The 16735-nt window shown below is 51.3% G+C and overlaps 1 protein-coding gene across 1 annotated transcript in view; it reads left to right on the top strand.

Moving 5' to 3' along the window:
* MAF (MAF bZIP transcription factor) overlaps window positions 1–16735 on the top strand; it is a 362091-nt gene that overhangs the window by 216180 nt on the left and 129176 nt on the right. The gene's annotated exons all lie outside the window — the stretch shown is intronic.

Raw genomic sequence — 16735 nt, 5'->3', positions numbered from 1 at the left:
GCTCCCAGACAAGACGGAAAGCAGCGTGGCCCTCCAAACGATTCCCAGCCTGAGTGATCTCTGCGTTCCATTCTGGAGCCACAGCTCTCTTCCCTCTGCTGCCTCTTTGGGAGGGCAGGGAGCAGCCTGAAGGCTGGGAAGCCTCCAGCCTCGCAGCAGGCCCACAGGCCGCCAGAATCTTTCTGCCCTTGTCACTCGTTGGACACATGGAGTGTGTGATGACATACAGCGTCGCAGTTCGGCCTGGGCTAGTATCTGGTCAAACTCTATCCTCTTCCGAAAGCACCATGTTTCAGCCAAGGCCTGTGAGAGCTGAAGAACCCTAAGGAGAATCTGGTTGTAGCAAGGCCTTGCAGAAGCAGCATGGAAAAAGCAACGGAGGGCTGGCTTATTGAGTGCCTACGACCCGCTTGGCTTTTGCGTTCACTAGGTCTGTGCTGTCCAGGATGGTAGCCACCGGGCGTGTGTGGCTCCTTCCATGTGAATTCAAATGAACTAGCATTAAATGAAGCTAAAATCCAGTTTCTTGATCACACCGGCCACACTTCAGGTGCTCAGTACCATCTTGGACAGCATGGACATACGATGTTCCCATCGCCACGGGAAGTATTGTCGGACAGTGGGGCCCTCCGTGCTTGAGTCCCCCCAGTCTCCCTAAAGGCAGGGCTAGAAACACCATTTGGCAGCTGATAAAGATGACCCTCAGGGCATAGGTCCATAGTAGCAGAGCCAGGAACAGGTGGAGTTGCCGAGGTCCTTACCTCCTGGCAAAAGGTGTCCTGCCTCTGGAAGGTGGGAAAGCCCTTGCGTTTTCAAGGCGTCTCGGAGCCAGTGGAGACTCTGACGGTGAGGGAGGGTGGTGGATGCACACTTCCAGAAAACTGCATTTTCTATTTTAAACACCCTTCCCTCCCCCATTCCCTCCCTCCCTTCCTTCTAAAGCATTACGATGACTTTTAATGTTTACCATTATATCATGCAATCCCATTTTAAAATGCAAATGTAAGAGCGTTTAACGCCTATGAAATTGCCAAAATTACCTAGTTCGCATCTCGTAGCTCACACAGGCACGTGGGCTTCATCCTTATCGGGCCAGTGGGAACGCTCTACGAAACTCAACTGTCTTTATCCCACTTCTTGATATGTGCTCTTTCCACCAACACTGTCTACCTCCGCCTTACCGATGAGTACAGAGGACTAAAAGCAACAGGAACTCCGGGTTGCCCAATCTCTCCCTTTCCTTCTCTGTCATCGTTTTCATCCCAAGTGGTTGCCTAACACAGGGAAGTAACGTGAGTAAGAAAGGCAGGATATGCTAGGGCCCCTCGGTCACTCGCGTTTCTTAGAATGCCATGACGTTCTTTCTGTGTTCAAAGCCAGGTCCGGTTTGAGTGGAAAGCGTGGCCTGCTGCGGCTGTCGGCTCCCTCACTTGATGCTCAGTAGTAGACGTAATGCACTTACCCTGTACTTGGCTTTGAGTCTCCCTGAACTCCCACGCACGCTGGGCCCCCTGGAATTCTGTGCTCTCAGGGCAGCGAAAATGCGATATGCAGACAGGAGGGCAAGGATCAGGGGACACACACATACTGTGCGTCTCTTCTGCTCAGATGCCTGCTTCATTGTCCCATGGGCCTTCACTTAGAACAAGTTCAGAGGTAAAATTGTCAGGCATTGGGGGACAGTGACAGCATGAAACCACACGGAGGGTCCTGCTGAGTGTGGGGCTCCGGGTGACTCTACAGGTTGCTTGCTCGTGAAGCCAGCCCGGTAAGCCAGTGAAGCCTAAACTCGCCTGGCCGTGAGGATCACCAGGGGAACTTTCTACAAACTCAGGTTCCTGGCCCTGCCATAGATATCCGGAAGCCGAATCCCTTAAGAGGAGCTTGTGGGTTTTGTTTTCTTTTGTTTTTGGGGGGGTTGGTTGGTTTATTTTTGCTTTGCTTTTACAAGTTCCCAGATAGTTATTATAATTAGGAAATCTAGAAGAAGTCAAAGCTGTGCATAGTGGATGAGGAATAGCTTTTGAGGTTGATAAGCCTGGGCTGGAACCTTAGCCCTGCCGATCGCGGGTTGGGTGACCTTGGGCTGCTTAACCCCCTGGAACCTTCAATTTCTTTATCTGTAAAAGGGGCAAAAATGGATAATACATCTCTAGCGGAGTTAGCGTGAGAAGGTAATGAGTTTCATGTGTTTAAGTCGGTTGGGGAATGGAACTCATACCCGCTCAATGGTGCTTAAGTTATTTTGGTAAGGGGAGGAGTCACTCTCCTATAAGATGAGAAATTGTAAGCGTCCTGCTTAGCTGGGGCTTCTTATGTGGGAACCCCCCTCCTCCTTTCCTGTGTGTTGACCTCTTGACTGTCTCTGCGGATGTCACCTTTTCAGTCTGTGACTTCCTCACATGCTTACACGTTAGAGGTGAAATAAGACTTTCTAAAGCCCTAGCTTGGCTGCAAGACCTAGACCCCAGCGAGTCTGTTCTGACTGCAGACAGGCGGCCCCTAGCTTGGCTTTCTCGCTGCCCTCGGCCCTCCAGGTGGTAAACGCAGTCTTCCAAGCCAAGGAAGGGAGGGCCCCTCCCCCGCCGGTTGCCCCCCCGCACTGCTAGGAGACAAGGCAAAACGACAAGGTGACCGTCTGAGGGAGCTGCAGCCCGGGGAGGTGACATCCCCAGGGAGGCCGGCATTCAGCAAAGTTAAGCACCCACAGAACTGACAGAAAGAGGAGGGCTCTTGTCCAAGTGCAGGAGAAACTTGAGTCAGAGTGCAGGAGATTGCACTCTCTACCCGGCTGCTCTCTGGGCTCTCGGGGAGAATCAAAGCACAGACGAGAGTCCATGATTAGAGGGAAATTTTTCTCCATCAGGTAGAGGGGGAAAGTTCTTGAGTATTTCGTTGCATTTTCGTGCGGAAAGAGAACAGTGGCCACTAATATTTATGGGGCCCTCGTTACGTGCCAGGCGCTGTGACTTGGTTTTTCTCCACATGAGCTCGGTAAGTCTTTTTCAGAGTCCGTGCGGGCCACGCCATGCTGACATAACAGACAAGCCCAAATCTCAGTGGCTTAAGTAAACACTGGCTTGTTTCTTGCTTATGCTGCTTGGCCAGTGGGTCAGCACGGGGCGGTCTCTGGTTCCACCTCTTTCTCACTCCAGGACCCCATCCTCTCACTGGGAACCCCATCTGGAAGTTACCAGTGATGGCAGGAGAGGGAAAGAGAAAGACATTTGTTGCCATGAGAGTTTGGCCTGCAGTTATTTTTTTTTTAAGGTTGACTCTTTTCCAGCTGAATTAAGTTTGCCTGGTCTCCTTCCTCGAGGCTACTCATGTCCTGACACTACTCCCGGGCTCTGGAAGAGCCGGTCACCATGAGAATGACAGCTGGTAAACTGGGGGGGTATTCTCGGCAGCAGTAAACAAATATTTATTTTGCTGAAAAGGAAAAACACAATAGCACCTTAAATGGTTTTTACAGGGAAACCAGGAAGAAAAGGAGATCTCACAACTAAACATTTGTTGGTGGAAATATGTGCATCATAAAGAAAGTTGACTTGGGTAGAGCAGATCAGGTCACAGTTATTGAAAGAGTCGTCTGGGCTTCCCTGGTAGCGCAGTGGTTGAGAGTCCGCCTGCCGATGCAGGGGACACGGGTTCGTGCCCCAGTCCGGGAGGATCCCATGTGCCACGGAGCAGCTGGGCCCGTGAGCCGTGGCCGCTGCGCCTGCGCGTCCGGAGCCTGTGCTCCGCAACGGGAGAGGCCACAACAGTGAGAGGCCCGCGTACCGCAAAAAAAAAAAAAAAAAGAAGAAAAGAAAGAGTCGTTTACTCCCAACAGGTCAAGTCTGCACAGACTGGTGGGTCCTTAAACTCAGTCCAGGGGCTTAATCCTGAAAAGCACGGCTTTAGTGTTCTTGGTTGGAATTAGTACCCACTGAGTAACTCTGAAGGAACAGGTACCTCATCAAAAGTTTCATGGTTATAAGAAACTTCTCTCTCCCCTGTGAGATAACTGGTCTCTGGGTAGGATGACATCATTGTGAAGATGGGGAAATAAAGACATTTGGAGCCTCTGTCGGCCAGCTCCCAACCAACCCGCAGACATATAATACAAGCGAGCCCGGCTGAGGTAACTCGTCACAACTCCCCCGCCAAAGAAAAGAACGCCCCAAAGCCCCAAACAAAAAACTGCAGTAGAGGCAAAGCCTGTAGCATTTCTAAGAGGAGAGCCGGGCTCCTGAGCTTAAAGTATAGCGAAGAGCCACCCCACGAGTCCTTCCTTTAATAGATATCTTCCGAGCTGCATGTGCATCCCAGGCACCGTACTAGACTCTGGAAGTCCAGCAGTGAACACGCGCGGTGGCACATGGAGCCGTCCTGGCCTGCTTGCCGTTCCCCAGTTCCTCACACTCTGCTTTCACCCTGCAGGCATTTGTTCTTTCTGTTCCCTGGCTTAGATGCCTTTCCGTCTAGTGAGCTGCTCAGCACCCTGGACAAGCCGTCTCAAATCTCCTCTCTGTTTTGAAGTCTTGCCCCAGCCTCCCCAGGCAGAGCTAACCCTTCCTTCCTTTATGCTCCCACAGAGTTTACCAGGCCTCCACGTAAGTACCAGTCTCACTGTAGTATAATTATTTTCATAGGTCTCCTCACTGAGCTGAGAAACCCTCAAGGGCCGGCTACCCCCTGCACCCTCTTGTTGATCTTGGCCTCCCTAATGTCTTACGTTGAGTTGGGAACTTCCTAAGTGACTTAAGAGATATTCAGATAAACTCAACTGGCCTCCTCTTCTGCCTTGCACGTTCCCTCTCTCTGAGGAACCCAAACTGGGCCGTAATGGAAGGTACGGGAGCATTTCTTGAAGCTGGAACGGGTTTGCAGTGAACACAGGGTCCCTCTGCAAGGCTAACAAGATCAGTTGCTCGAAGGAGGGCTGTGACAGAGACCTGTGTGGTCCTTGGGTACAGCACCCCTATAATGCGTCATCTGTAACTTGGAGTTTCACTTTCTTTCTTTTTTGTTTTTAATGGAAGTAGAGTTGATTTACAATGTTGTGTTAATTACTGCTGTACTGCAAAGTGATTCAGTTATACATACATATACATTCCTTTTTAATATATTCTTTTCCATTATGGTTTGTCATAGTATACTGAACAGAGTTCTCTGTGCTGTACAGCAGGACCTTGTCGTTCATCCATTCTGTATATGAAAGCTCACATCTGCTCCCCCCAAACTCCCACTCCATCCCTCCCCCAACCCCTCCCCCTGCGTTGGCAACCACCAGTCTGGTCTCTGTGTCCGTGAGTCTGTGTCTGTTTCGCGGCTAGGTTCATTTGTGTCATATTTTAGATCCCGCATATAAGTGATATCATATGGTCTTTGTCTTTCTCTGTCTGACTTCCTTCGCTTAGTTTGATCATCTCTAGCTGCATCCATGTTGCTGCAGATGGCATTATTTCATTCTTTTTTATGACTGAGTACTATTCTCTTCTGTATATGTACCACACCTTCTTTAGCCATTCATCTCTTGATGGACATTGAGGTTGTTTCCATGTCTTGGCTATTGTGAATAGTGCTGCTTTAAACATAGAGGTGAATAATCTATCTTTTTGAATTATAGTTCTACTTTTTCTTTAAAGAGGAGAACTTAAGGGCATGCAGTCCAGAACCTCATCAATGGTTTTTACAGTGTTACTCACTCCATCTAACTTGACCATCTCCTCTGCCTTTGTCAAGCCTTCCAGAACATTCTGTTGCCAACCTGCCTTGTACGTCCATAGTTCACCCAAAACTTTCTAAATCTTGGTTTCTTCATGATAAGACTGTTTCTAATAAATAGCAGTCATGTGCTGAGAACTTTGCATGTGCTGGGTGCCGAGCCAGACCCTTGAAGGATCTTAATTTAAACCTTCTAACCAAAAAAATCCATTGAGGTGAGCACGGTTTACCTCCCTCTGGAAAGTGAAGATCCTCGCGTTGCAAGGTGAGAATTCATCGGAGCGAAGGTTTCAGTAAAAAAGCCTGAGAACTAGTCACTAGATCCTACCCTCCAAAACAGGCCCACATGTATGGGCCACTTCCTGTGTTCAAGGCACTTAGGTAAATACTTAAATTGGATTCGCTCACTGAGTTCTCTCAGTGACTTGATGATGATGTAAGCACTGTTAATATGACCATTTCAAAGAGGAGAAAACTGAAGCATAGGGTCACAGTTAGAAAGTGGTCTCCAAGTCAAGCCGAGACTATAAACCCAGGGGGTGTGTTTCCAGGGTCCACCGTTTTCAATGGAATCATCTGCGAATGGGATTAACGACCCCCATCTTGCAGAATGTTTTGCACAGGATTAAACAAAATAGTGATGATTTCACTCAGACGCTTGCTACCCCGTCGTTCCAGGACACACGTCCCTTCCATTCCATTCCTTTCCTCGCCACACACGACAGAGACATTTGGCAATGATTGTATTTTTCTCAATCCTTTCATAGTCTCTCTAAGATTAAAAAAATCTAAACAATGTCCGTTTATGGGGGATCAAGCACCCAACTTCAAAAAAAAAAAAGTCAATCTTCCGAGCAGACACAATTTCTCTTGCAAGGTGACACAGTCCTTTAAAAATAGCTATGGGCTCCATTGTGCAAAGGCGGTGACAGAGACGGACAGCTTTTAGAGAGGTGTAATGTTCCCAGGCAGCCGGCTAGCAAGGCTCGCCCAGATAGAGATCAGTAATTCGATCGGGGAAGAGTGCTAAATGTTAGAGGTTAAGATGCTATGTTCTTATTACTAATCAAACTTCAGCACCATGCCTGGGCTCCTCCGGCCCCTATAAGGAAATGGTAAATTAGGGCGAGGCTCCAGCCCAGGCTCCTGGCTTCACAGGTGCTGCCTGTTCCCGGTCACGGGTACGTCCTGCCTTCTTCTGGGTACGCCCCGAGGAGGGGTTCCAAGTACTGTCTCACGATGCTGGCAGTCGAAGGTTAAGTGACTTACCGGGGCAGGCACCGTGTGCTTCTCAAATGAGCAGACAACAGAGACCTTGGTGCAAACTCGGCCAGACAGGTTCTTTGTTCATAGCAACACGAGACACAAGCTCCTGTAGGGTTTGGTCAATCATCAGCACCACTGATTCTTTTTCCGTGGGAGCACGAAGGTTTTTGAAGGCGAATCACGTGACTCGGGCCTTTCTTTTCCCACTGTTGATGGCAGGGCTGTGCTGGACAAATGTTTCCTTACCAGGTCTCGGTGGGTGGAGGGGCCCTGACGGGGAGCTTTTGCCAGTTCCCACGGCGTAAATGCTTCCACCACAGCTGATTTCAAGCTAACGATGCGACATCGCTGAATGCGCGCAGCGTGAAAGAGGTTTGCTGTCGTGCCGTGAGCCTCTCCAGCGCACCTCTGGTTAAAGGGTAGGTGGACGTTGCAGACCCGTCCCTGCTGGGTTGGCTGTGCTCCCCTCTCCAGGGCAGGCCAAGCCCTCCTCCCTCCAGGCCTCCTTAAAGCCGATCTGGCTCCTTTCTGCAATTTGACAGAAAAGAACAAGCAGGAAAGGCAAAACTTGCCCTACTCCGGTCTCCCAAGGTTGGGTCCGCTTGGCGCCCAGGCTCCTTGGCTACACAGGAGAAGAATCTGGTCAGATCGGTTCATTGCTGTTTCAGAAACATGAAAGGAGATCAGTTCCCCAGAGCCTGTGGGTATCCACCCGTGCTCTCATCTCAAGCCGCGCAGAGTCCTAGCGGGTTGCCGTCATCTGCGCGCCCCGCCCCCATTTTACGGAGGAGGAAACAGAGTCAGAGAAGCCATTCGGACGAGGCCACGGGGCTTCAGAGTGCTGAAGCCGAGATTTGAGCTCGTTTTTGTCTCCCGCCGGAGCCCAGAGAGCATCATCCAGGGCCAGTGGGGAGGCTGCGGATGGGAGACAAGGTCGGGTGGGGCCGATCCCCCAGGAAAGCTGACAGAGCAACACTGAGGCACGAAGGAGGCGAGGAGGTTCCAAAGGATGGGCTGAGCCCTCTGCGCAGACGGACTCGCCTTCTCCTTGGAGCTGACCACAGGCCTGGGGGCAGCGTGGCCCCATAGGCAGAAGCAAGACCAGACGTGCCTTCTCGGTATGGCTGTTCCTCGTCCTGAGGCAGCCATTCCAGGAGTTATAGGAGTCAGAAGTTCCTCCCGTGAACCTGAGAGCCACTCCTGCTCTCTTCCACCCACCCCTCAGTCTCCTCCCTCTGGTTCCCACTCAGAATGACACTGCCCCTTTCCCTCCCCCGTCCCTAGCAACCCTCCACCCATCCTAAGAAGGCAACCCAACATGCCAGCATCTTCCCTTCTCCAGGCTAAGGTCCGTCTACTTTGCAGCTGTCCCACGTCAGGAACAGTTGTTGCATCCACCAGCAGCCTGGCCACCTGTTTCTCGAGTAATTCCTGAGTATCACTGTTTGTTTGGGGGTTTTTTTGTTTGTTTTTTGTTTTTTTTGCGGTATGCGGGCCTCTCACTGCCGTGGCCTCTCCCGCTGCGGAGCGCAGGCTCCGGACGCGCAGGCTCAGCGGCCACGGCTCACGGGCCCAGCCGCTCCGCGGCACGTGGGATCCTCCCGGACCGGGGCACGAACCCGCGTCCCCTGCATCGGCAGGCGGACTCTCCACCGCTGCGCCACCAGGGAAGCCCTCACTGTCTCTTTTTAAGATGCAGCGTGAGAACCGGGCACCTGGGTTATCGGTGTGGCCTTGCTCTGGAGCCCTCATCCCAGGAACAGTTTGGGGTTGCTCTGGGCGATGATTTAATTGCTATCTGAATCCTCCTCCTCGGCTGGGTGCCTCCCAAGGACGAGAATTGTGGCTGGTGTTGTCTCCCAGGATCACCCCTCCGGCGAGCTCAGGAAGCATGAGCTCCAGGTGGCTGAGTGGAGAGTCTGGTGAACTTGGAGGGCAGTGAACCAGGTGTAGAATCCTCTCTTCTACAAGATTCTTCAGCAAGGATGGCCTCAAAACACCAGTGTCCTAGCAGAGACACTTCTTGGTGTGCCCCAGAACTTCCTGTTAAGTCACTATTAGCAAATACCACTGTCTGTAAGCTGCTCGAATTGATACCACCGTCACTTCCTGAGCCCTCACGCGGAGATGTATCACCGTGCCCTTTGGGGTGCAGGGCAACAAGACGACCTGGTTTAGGAAAGAAAGGGACGGTGTTAGCACACTCTCCCGGCTCTCCATTGCTCGGGCGGTGACGGCGGCTAGGGGTGATGTGTGTGCGAGAAGCTGTATGGAGGGAGAAAGGTCAGGAATCTGCAGGCTTGTGAAAGGTCCGGACTCATGCCGGCCTCTGAATGTGCCTGGCTCCGTCTCCCTGCCAGCTTCCGGGGACACGTGCGTGCCTAGAGCCCTGGCTCTGTTCCTCCCTCGATTCTGCTTTATTCAGGCTTCCCTGAAAAAGTGCATGTTGTCAAAGCCTTCAGCAGCTGGAGGTGGCCTGTCCTGGTGCTTGTGACAGTGACTGGCCCTGCTGGGAAAATCCCCCTTGCCTCAGAGCGGCCTCTGGGTCGCCCTGGCAACAAACGGCCAGGCCGGTGGCTGATTCTTGGGCTGCCGAGATCTTGGACTCCCCAGGACGGGGTTCCAGAGCAGCAATCTGGGAATCTGGGAGCTGACTTGGGCTTTATCGTTAGAGCGGCGCTCTTGTTTCATGGCGAACGCTTAAAAGTTCCCAGCAGCGGCACTTAACTGCTTCTGTGTGCCAGGCATGTATACACCCTCCGTCTACACTATCTCCTTTCATTTTCACAAAAACGTTAAGTGACTCGTCCCGGTTTTATGAGCGCCAGTCGAGGTGGGATTCATGTGACCCCGATACTCCTCTATCTAGGCCGCCTCATGAGATGCCCAGGCCCGGCCAAGACCTTCCGAGTGGGATAGGATCATGTAGCTGTGTTGGGCTGCCTTCTCCCCAGTGAACGTCATCAGAAGTAAAAATAATCCCAGCTTGGGATCAGTGAGCAGGGAGGGGTCAAGGGTCGAGCTGCCTGTCACGTTCTCATCACTTGGAGGTCCGACCGATGAAGCTGGTACCCCCGCCTGTGGGAACACGGGCTGCTCCTGGCGAATGCCCCCTGCAGCCTGCCGGGAGGGTGGCCACCCCGACGGCCCCCCGCACCTGGGGTCCAAGCAGGCGGCAGGATCCTCCTCCTCCAGAAGCCCGGCTCTCATCACACGGCAGGGATGTGAAAAGCAAACAGTTGAGCTGTGGGCGGACAGGGCTCCCGGGCGCTGGTCTTGCTGTCCCGTCCCACGTGGGTGGGAGCTGTCAAGTGAGGCAGCTGTGCCCTGGAATGGCCACCTCCAGTTCCTTCCACATACCCGAGAGGTGTCGCTGGTGGTGAGGTGACAGCGTCTGCACATTGGCCGTTTGCATTCCTGCATGTGGTGTCCAGGAGCAATGCTTTGGAGCGCGTCTGTGCTCGGACCGCGTGTCCTGCTCAGCAGCCCCAGCCCGTTCGGGAGCTGGGCGTGCTGACCCGCAGTGAGGCCAGCAGAGCTCCGTGCGAGGGGGACGCGGCCATCCTTCTGTATGTGGAGCTTATCAGAGCCCAGGAGGAGAGGAGAATGTTTCCCTGCCTGCTCGCGGCTCGGCGTCTGGTAGAGGGGGTGCCAGCTCATCATACACCCCTCCAACAGCTATTTCCTGAGCGCTCGCTGGGGGAGCAGCTGGGCCTCGCTAGCTGCTGGCGAGTCGATAGTGTGGTGACAGATGTGGCCCCGATCCTCATGGTGTGATGACAGAGACTGACGTCAGTTAGGAAAATCACTCTCTAAACCATAAAGTTTCACCAAGCTCAGAGAAGGGGGTGGCCCAGCAGTGCCAACATATCGGTCGGAAACTGGAGGCCCAGTGCCGACGAGAATTCTAGGGGCCAGTGAGCAGGTTTTGATTTTAGTTTCTTTTAAAAGCAAGAGAAAAAAAAATGTGTATAATGAGTACATAATAATGAACCCAGCCTGGATCACATTTACCTGTATACCAATTTTGAATCTATTTAAAAATATTTTTTGGTGGAGAAAGGGATTCACAAATGCCAGAGCACCCAGGGCCCAAGAACACTGTGATGTGGCCTTGGACCCAACAGCAGTCAGGACTCTTTTATGAGGGTGAAATGATTAAGCCCTGAGGTTCAGGAAGGCTTCCCTGCAAAGGTAATCATTAAACTGAGAACCCATGGAAAGCAAGGTTATCAGCAGGGGAAAGGGAGTGTTCCAGACAGAGGGAACAGCATGTGCAAAGGCCCTGTGGGGTGAGGAGGAACTAAAACAACACTGCAAAGAGTGGGAGGGCATGTGGTGTGGGTCAGGGTTGCCGAGGTAGAAAACCGTCTCAGTATGTAACATCAGAGCCAGGGGTAATCAGCAGTGTGGATGATAGAAGTGAGGTCGAGGGGGAGGGTAGTTAAGGGCAGGTGGACCAAGCTGTCACCTTAATAATTTCAGTAAGTTGCCCTGGCTGCTGTGAGAGGGTGGAACTACAGGAAACAGGCCGAGTGATTAGGAGTCTACTGCGACCATCCAGGCACGAGATGGTGGCTTAGACTAGGATGACGGTGATGGAGATGGAGAGAAGGGTAAATATGAGAGCGACTTAGGAGGTAACAAGCTTAGGACTGCAGGCGATTGGAGGTGATAAAGGAGGGAGAGGGAGGGGTCAAGAGTGGCCCCCAGGGAACACCTTATGCCCTTGGCAGGCGGAGCTGCCCTCTGGCATGTAGGGAACAGTGAAGAAGCACCAGGGTCAGGGGCGAAAAACATGAGTTGGTTTGTAGTCGTGGAGGTAACAAGAATCCTTAAGAAGTGACTGCCTTTACCTGGGCAGGGACAGCAGCCATCATGGGAGCCTTTCCAAGAAGAAGTGGCGTTTGAAGCTAAGCCACAAAGAGCTGTGAGTTTGAGGGCAGTGATTAGCTCTGTATCAGCTCTTCCCATATCCCCTGCTGCACACGTACACCCAGCTCAGATTCTGGCACGTGGGAGGCGCTCAGTGAACAAGTGTCCAGCAAATGCTGCAGGAATAAGGCGTAGCTTGCCAGATGGACAAGGAAGAGGCAGAAAAACAGACCCAGAGGCATGGAGGCGTGATTCCCTGGGAAATGTGGCCCCAGGCCGAAAAAACCTGAGGCACAAGGTTGAGGATGTGGGAAGCAGGCGAGGCAGGCGGGGAGCAAGCGTCGGGTATCCTTCAAATTAAGTCACGAAGGTTCCACAGCAGAAGGGTTAGTGAAAGACGTATGTATGCCCATTAGGGCCACTTGCATTGACTGCTTCAAAAGCAGCAAGCGGTGGGGCTGGGTCAGACATCTGAAAAGATGATGGTGTGGCCTGAGGATTTCCTGCTCCTCAGTGAAAATTGAGAGCTTGCAAGAAGAATTGGGTTCTGGAGGGACGTGCCGTGTGTGTGTGTGTGTGTGTGTGTGTGTGTGTGTGTGTGTTCTTGGGTGTGCGTACACGTGTGAAAGTGTGTTAGTTTGTGTGTACAGGTGAGTGTGTTGCATATGACTGGTGGATGCAGGCATTTGTGAGCATATAGTGAGTGTGCGTGTGTGAATGATTATGTGTTCATACATATGTACGAGTGTGTAGGTGATCGTGTATTGGAGTGCCGTTGTGTGTGTGTGTGTGTGTGCGTGCATGCCTGCTTGTGTAAGTGTATGTTCTGTACATATGTGCATGTGTGTGTGTGTGTGTGTGTGTGTGGAGACATGGGTCCCAGGAGAAAGGAGTGGGGCATGGAGAAGTCCCTAGAAATAGCAGCTGTGGCAAAGAACATTTAAGAAGCTAGTTGCTTGGGATTCTTCTTTGATACTCCTGTGATTTCAGTCCAGAACTTCACCTCTCTTTGCGAATATGAACAGAGCGTCTGGTTGCCCAAGACTTAGGACCTCAGCCACTGCTGGGGACCCCACCCCTCCATTGCCACTTCGATGGAGGCAACATAGTTGACTCCCCTGAATTTTGGCTCTCCCGGCCAAATTCCAAAGTTCAGCGTGGGCTGCCACAGGGGAAACAGTGGCAAAATCTTTGGCATGATTTTTCCAACTACTTCCCCTTGGGAGCTAGAAACACTTGAATGTAGAGTGACAAATCATATCTGAGTCCCTCCTGTGTGGTTTTTCTCACTCAATTATCAAAATGATCAAGGAGCTAGGACTTAGTTCATGGAGGACGAGGCCAGACAGGGTGGCAGATCTGGGGCTCCAACTCATGTCCTCCAGCACCGAATTCCAGGTGCCTTTCTCTTGTGGCCCTGCCGTGTCAGAGTTGCGAAGCCATGGAAGAATCTGGAACCACCCCCTTGAACCCGTGGGGAGGGCTCTCATTGGCCTCCCCTGGGCTCTGCCTTTCCCACCAGGACAGGACTCCCTTCAATGTGGAGGCTTCTAAAGATTTAAAAGAACTGAGAGGACAGAAGGAAAGTGATGGTTGGACACGTCCCCTCCCGGTGTCCCTTTTCTCCCCCATCTCCGGGGAGACCCGATTCCAGCCCTAGCAGGGCCTTGGCTAAGCCCCCCTTGCCTTCTTCGTGCCCAGAATTCAACTCCCTGCCCCTGCAACTACTCCAGCCAGAGACTGGATTCTATTTTCAGAACGTGGGATGCGTTTTCCAGGAGGAAAGGTTGTGAAATATTGGGGAGACAGCTCCAAGCACCGCCAGCGCCTGCAGGAGTTTTAATAAGGATCCTTCAAGAAGACAGACTTTGGATTAACTGTCCTAAAGTAAAGATTATTTTAGCGCTGTCGAAATGGTTGCGGGGGGGAAAAGGTAATCTTATCAAGAAAAGAGAAATCTTTTATATTTGAGCCAACTTTGGTTTTAAAATGTTATGAAACAATTTCTGACGGTTTCCCAAATAGGATTTTTTTTTTTTTCCCCTTTCCGCAGAGCTCTGTCAGCTCCTGGGCTCTCCACTCCACTGTTCGTTCCCCCCCCCAACCCCCGCCCCGCCAATCTGACACTTTCTGGATTTCTTATACACATGGTTTGTTTTGTAGGGTTTTTCCCTTTCCTTGTTTTTTTTTTTTTTCCCCCCCAGAAGAAATTTAATTCCTCTTACTTTTGAGACAGCTTTGTCTTTCCCATGGGTCCAGGCACTAGGATGGCGTAGAAATCCCACCCAAAGTGGAAAAGACCGTATAAAAACGCCCCAGAGAGAGGACACTGTTTCCATGGACCGTTTTTCCTTGGACAAACGTGCATAAAATGGGGCATTGCAGCTGCTACTTACCCTCCCCGCTTCCCAACCACTTTTGGTCCTGCAAAGAAAAGCAAGCTGCCAGAACGCTTGTTAATTCCACCCTCTCTCCCAAACCTGACTTTTGTACCTATTGGTTTGTTTGCTGGCCACAGCTTCCCTACTCCTCTCTTGAGCCTCAGAGCTTTTCACCCTTCAGGACTCAGTCAGCATTCCCTCTCCTGGCAAATATCCCTGACCTGCTCCCACCCACCTCCCGCCTTGGCCAAAAGATGCCACTTGCATGTGTGACCTTCACCCAGCACACGTAACAGCCACACACATATCCTGGGACCTCTGCACCTTGCCTTTTGTCCCTCGGCTCCTCTTGCGCTCCTGCGCTGCACGCTCCACCTTGCACTGAGATGATCTGTGTGGGTCTCCACCCTCACGCATCTCTGGGTGTCTCGAAGGCTGTGGCACCCTGAAAGGTACACAAGGATCCTGTAGATTTTCTAGACCTTTTTTGCAGGCCCAGAGAACTGAAGGATGGCCGAGGGTGTGAACATATGATCACTCCCACCCACGAGGTGCTGTAAATAAGAGCCGGAGGCCAACTTCTTTTTCCCTTTGGGGGCCCCAGGAGTTAGGACCGTTGCCTGAAAGATGTTGAGTACACAACACTGCCAGTCTCATAACCTCAACATACTTTGAAAAATGTCTCTGTGAGTTTGCATGTTTTATTATATCCACTTAGATTTTGCTATATGATCCTTAGATGTGTTAGGTTCGATGGGGTCAGAGAAGCGTGACATTTGCTGTTCTTTCTCTCTCCCTCTCTCTCTCTCTCTCTCGTCCTTGACCTTAGTTATAGGGCAGGGGTTCCACATTTTGACTTATAATCATGGCATATCTTAATACCCCACATTTGAGACACTATATCTTTATACCCATATCCCATCCGAGTCTCTCTTTCTGTGGTTTTCAAATTATTGCACTCCACAGCCGGACATATGGCAACGTGGGATAATATTTTTGGTTGTCACACCTGGATGGGAGGTGTGTGCTGCGGGCATCTAGCTAAACACCCTACAGTGCTGGGCGACACTTGGAGCAAATCGGTAAGGACGTCAAATCGGAAAGGACGTCAGGGGTTCGTGGAAGGCTTTAGGGTACCAGGAGCCGAATCACGGGAGCGCCACCTCAGATCCGTCTTAGGAGCCTGATCTGGGCGTGATGAGTGGGAGAGAGCCTGCGTTTCAGATTCAGGCAGACCTGGGTTTGAATCCCAGCTCCGCCCCTTTCAAGCTGTGTGTTCGTGGACAAGACGCAGGCCCTCTCTGAGCCTCCTTTTCCTGGTCCATAAGCTGGGGTTAATCACCTTGCCACTAAAATTGTTATGAGCATTACGTGAGAGACTACCTCTTATGCAGAGCATGGTGAGTGCTCAGTGCAGGTTAGGTGTCCTCATTTGCAGGGAAAGGAGCCAGTGATCATGCCTGGGGTGAGAGCCACGGTTCAGCTCCACCGGGGGGACGCACGGGAGAGTCACCCAAATCGACAGCAGTGAAGTGGCAGTGGATCAGAATATCTGGCCTGATTCACTTGGGGTCCGTGTAAGCATCATCAGAATGTCCCATCCGAATCATCAGACTCGCTTTCAAAACAACAGTCATTTCCTGGCGGAGGTGAATCAGTTGTCCCCGAAACCCGCCCCAATCAACCAGCTCCGGCCGTGACTGTCGCCGGCCCAGTGGGTGCTTCTGTTTTCTCTGTTGTTCAAGCTCGGCCTGATATTATCGGGACCCTTTGAATTCTTCAAAGAGTGATTCCCGCTTACCTTATTTGCCTCTTTTCCCCTTCAGGTTCAACCCCTTTTATCACACACTAAAGTTCCAATCAATATTTCGAGATAGATGTTACATCTTCGCTTTTTATAACGTGACTCGTCCCAGAAGGGATACTGTATCTTTAAGGAAATGGACCCCGTATCCTGTTTCTGAAGGATTAAAACCCTTTAAAGAGACAGAAGAGGCTGTAAACCCCGATCATATTCTTATTCTCTCTTCATTATCCTGTCCACTATCTATCCCTGCTGAGTAAATCTGCTTGTGTGTTTCTCCAAAGTGGTCATAAGAAGAAATTTATTTACTCCTCTTTGCACTGGAGGGGCATTACCGAGCTTCAAGGCTCTCTGAAGTCATAAAGATTTTGCAGTGTGTGCAAAAGGAACAGGAATTCAGAACTTCTTTCCCCCTCTGAGGTCGTTTGGCCATCCAAAGGGGGAGTCACTTCTCATTTTCTGACAGGGTTTATTTCCGTAAGATTTTTCCAATTAGCAGGAAAAGGTCACGCTAATGTTGGTGCTGAGGAGAGGAAAAGGATCAAACTATGCAAATAGAGACATCCTTGAGAGGACAATATGAAAAAGAAATAAAGGGTGGATTTCCTTCATTTCCTAATCTCAAAATTACTTATCTATACAGATGGCTTTTTGCTCCAGTGTGAAGGAAAAGGGTGAGTGCGTTTGACCTGCAGCC

This window comes from Kogia breviceps, chromosome 18, assembly GCF_026419965.1.
Source record: "Kogia breviceps isolate mKogBre1 chromosome 18, mKogBre1 haplotype 1, whole genome shotgun sequence".
NCBI lineage: Eukaryota > Metazoa > Chordata > Mammalia > Artiodactyla > Physeteridae > Kogia > Kogia breviceps.
Note: the sequence above shows the minus strand (reverse complement) of the source record. Positions and strands in the feature narration are given on the sequence as shown.